Source organism: Arvicanthis niloticus, chromosome 20 (assembly GCF_011762505.2).
Source record: "Arvicanthis niloticus isolate mArvNil1 chromosome 20, mArvNil1.pat.X, whole genome shotgun sequence".
Taxonomy (NCBI): domain Eukaryota; kingdom Metazoa; phylum Chordata; class Mammalia; order Rodentia; family Muridae; genus Arvicanthis; species Arvicanthis niloticus.
The window spans coordinates 42,463,362-42,467,008 of record NC_047677.1 but is presented as its reverse complement, the minus strand read 5'-3'; the positions used below and the strand labels follow the sequence as shown (position 1 = coordinate 42,467,008).

Genomic DNA, 3,647 nt, shown 5'->3' with positions numbered 1-3,647 from the left:
CCATGATTCTGTGGGGGTCTGGCATTGGGCAGCAGCCCCCAGGACACCATCTTTACTCAGGACATAGCCTCCACATGTGGAGAGGACCACAGCCTCCACATCACAGGGCCAGCTTGCTTTCAAGGGTGCTTTAGTTGGTTATTACTGTGGCTGGCATGGTGGGTCCTGATCTGCTTCAGAGAAGGAGTTGAAGTTCAGAAGGAGCGATGTGCTTGCTCAGTGGTGGCTGGATCCTGGCAGCTTGGGCTGGAATCTGCATTTCTGATGGCTGGCCTGGACACTGTCACTTGGGAGCTGGGCCTTGGGGGCGTTGTCAAAACAAAAGACCAGAGCTTGGTTGACTACAGATGGAAGAAAGGCTAGCCGCCAGTGAGTGAGGCAAAGCAGACCAGTTCATGTTCCCGTATCCTGTCTGCGTGGCCGCCATAGCCAGGTCGCAGGATGCTTCAAGCTTAAACTGGCTCCGCACTTGTAACCATGGCAACAACACTGCCCAGGAAGGGAGTGGACACCCAAGCATCCCTGGGTGACATTAGCCATCAGGAGCCATGTGCAGCCGTTGAGACCAGTGGAGGCCATCTAACCCCCTCCCTCACATTCTGTACATACTGAAGCAAATCCACCACCTAAGGGACCTGAAGCCACAGTAGCAACCAGGCCTTAGGGAGGGGAGACTCAGAGGTTGCTATGGTTCACCCCACTTCCCCGAACACAGTGGTTCCTGGGACGGTTTGACACATGCCCCCTGGTCCTCCCTCAGGGGCTCTAATGTTCAGAGTCGGTGTGAGCAATGGACGGTTTGACCTAGGCTTTGCCAGGTCCCCTCCATGGTGACCAAGAGCAAGAGCCCTCGGTGTCTCCACTCTCCTAGGCTTGGCAAGGTACGAGTTAGTGGGAAACTGCCCAGAGTGCCCCTCAGAGTTCACGTTCCAAGAAAGAGCAAGACGGGGTGCATGGGTTTAGGGGTGCTGGTTGGCTCATTCTGTTGTCAGTATTAGTGCTATGGACAAGGACCTAGGAAGGGGTTACTTTACCTCTGTTGCCCGCTGGTGTTGACATCCCCTTGGTGGACATAGGGCTCATTTCTCAGGATTTCAGTCTGTCCCAGAGGTGTCTGGCCCCACCTTCTTGGGCAAATGCCCCCATGTGGTCTCTCTGTTTGTGTCAAGCTTTGAGGTGGAGCAAGATGGTGTCAGCGATTCGGGCTGGTGTGTTCCATCTCCACTAACCCACAGTTTAAAACATGCAGAGTTACACACCCTCAGCAGTCCCTTCACACACTGTCTGTCTTTCATGGCCCCTGGTCATTGCTTATACCTTCGGAAAGTTACCCCTCACCCTCAGAGGGGCAGGGAAGTTCTAGAAACATTCATGTCCCATACTAGGAACTTGAACCAACCTGCCTGCCTGCCTTCGTGCTGTCCTCCCTCCCTCCCTCCCTCCCTCCCTCCCTCCCTCCCTCCCTCCCTTCCTTCCTCCCCTCCTCTCCCCTCCTTCCCTCCCTCCCTCCCTCCTTCCTCCCCTCCCTCCCTCCCTCCCTCCCTTCCCTCCCTCCCTCCCTTCCTTCTCTCCCTCTCACCCTTCCTACTTCTCTTGGTACTCGGGATTGAACCTAGGCCCTGACACAAGCTTAGCAAGCAGGCAGGCGCTGCACCACCAAGCTGCAGCTCCAGCCCTGTAACTTGGAGCTTTCCAGATAATAATACCAGCCACAGCTGTGTGTCTGCCAAGGGCAGGCTAGGAGCTGAGGTTACTTCCCTCCTGTCCCAGGACCTTTGTTCAGTTCTTTTTTTGAGATGCTCTGGTGCCTTCCTAGGAAGGGTGGCTCTTGGGTTTGGATGAGAACTGCCTAAAAATGACATACCTATTGGGTCACCGTGGCCAGGTGAGGACCAGGATGGGAAGATTTGTCTATGTATTTCGTGTCCCGCTGTCTGACTTTGTGGCTTCCTTAGTTTACATCTTGAGAATGTGAGCAGCTTTTGCTGGGTACATCCAGGGGAACAGGTGAGCTTTGCACACAGCTCCATCTTGCAAAAGAATGTCAGGAAAGATAATGACACAGCCTAGCCTAGCCTTCTGTCCCCTGTTAGGCTCCTGGAGGTGACAAGTCTGAGGCCAGAGGCCGAGTTGTGGGGCAAGGGCTTTCTTGAACCTCTCTCCGTGGCCAACTTCTCATTCTGTCTTGATGCTGATCCTTCTGAGGTGGGGAAGGGGAGGAGGAGAAGAGAGAAAAGAGAGGGTAAAAGTGGGCAGAGAGGGAGGAGAGATGAAGAACAAAGATAAGAGGAAGGAGGGAAAGGGAAAAAAGAGGAGAGAGGGAAGGAAAAAGAGAACCCAGGGGACATTCACCAGAACAGTGGCCACTACAGGTGTCCTACCTCAATCTCAGAAGCCATGCTTGTTTCTTTACACAGCAGAAAAAGACTTCAGGTTGCCATTGCTGACCACAGACCTGTGGCCATTACTGACAATGGTCCTGTGGCCTTTGCTGACTGTGGTCCTGTGGTCATGTTGGCCTGGTCCCATGGCCATTGCAGACTGTGGTCCTGTGGTCATTGCTAACAGTTGTCATTGCTGATGAAGGTGCTGTGATCTTTGTCCACTATGGTCCTGTAGCCATTGCCTTCTGAGATCCTGTGGTCTTCGCTGACTGTGGTTACGTGGTCATTGCCATACGAGTTCCTGTGGTCGTTAGTGACTATGTTCTTGTGTTCTTGGCCGAGCGAGGTCCTGCGGTCGTTAGTGACTGTGTTCTTGTGTTCTTGGCCGACTGTGGTCCTGCGGTCGTTAGTGACTACGGTCCTGTGCTCATCGCCGACTGTGATCCTGCGGTCCTTACAGACTCTGGTCCCGTGGCCACTGTCAACAAAAGGACCTGAGGTCGCCATGGATAACTGTAGTGGCTATCGCTATGTGGAGCAGGTAGGGAAGAGAAACTCAGAGGCTCTGGAGGAAAACAGAGATACAGTCACAGTAGCTGGGCTTGGATCGAAGAGTGAGACCACAAGCCAGAGGCTGCCAGTGGTTTTAGGAGCTAGAAGTATGCGGAGACTGGCTCCTTTAGGAAGGAGCCATCTCTGTTAGCACTTCAGTCAGGAGCCCGTGAGGGCCTTCAGCCCTGAGGGACAGAGCTGAAGAAGCTGAGCTGGTTTTGGCCACTGACTGTGACAACACAGTGCTCTACCTAATCCCCACCCTGCCCACGTGGCATTGCAGACATGACATGGGTGTTTGCTCATCACCAGCTTGCTGTCTGTCCTTCTATGACACGAGGCAGAAGGAACCAGGCTCAGCTCTTGGAAGCCGTTCTTAGCCAAGAGGACCAGTTCTTCCCTTTCTGCTTCTGCAGCTTCCTGTCCGCCCTCCAGACCGTCCACGAGTCTTCCTATTCTCCTTCCTCGGGCTGCCTCCCTCCCTATGGCGTCTGTGAGCTCCGCATCGCAGGGCACCATTCCGGTGGTGGCACCAGGCATGTACCTGCTGCTCATCTGAGAGCTGTGAGCTTTGCTTGGGAGACTTTGCTTGTGCTCTGAAATGGATCTTCTGGGAGGTGGTTCTGTAGTTGGTCATTAACCTGTACCGTGCGTGGCCCAGCAATCCTGTGAATGCCCCCCCACCTCACCCCCCCGCCCCAGCCACAGGAT

General features: G+C 54.3%; 1 long non-coding RNA gene across 1 annotated transcript; it reads right to left on the bottom strand.

Moving 5' to 3' along the window:
• LOC143435159 (uncharacterized) lies at positions 1-3,130 on the bottom strand. Its single transcript, XR_013105209.1, has 4 exons — positions 2,382-3,130; positions 1,865-2,200; positions 1,035-1,169; positions 1-300 (listed from the first exon to the last, which is right to left on the bottom strand). It is a non-coding gene; the product is annotated as an uncharacterized LOC143435159 (long non-coding RNA).
• Between the last annotated feature and the right edge of the window lie 517 nt (positions 3,131-3,647).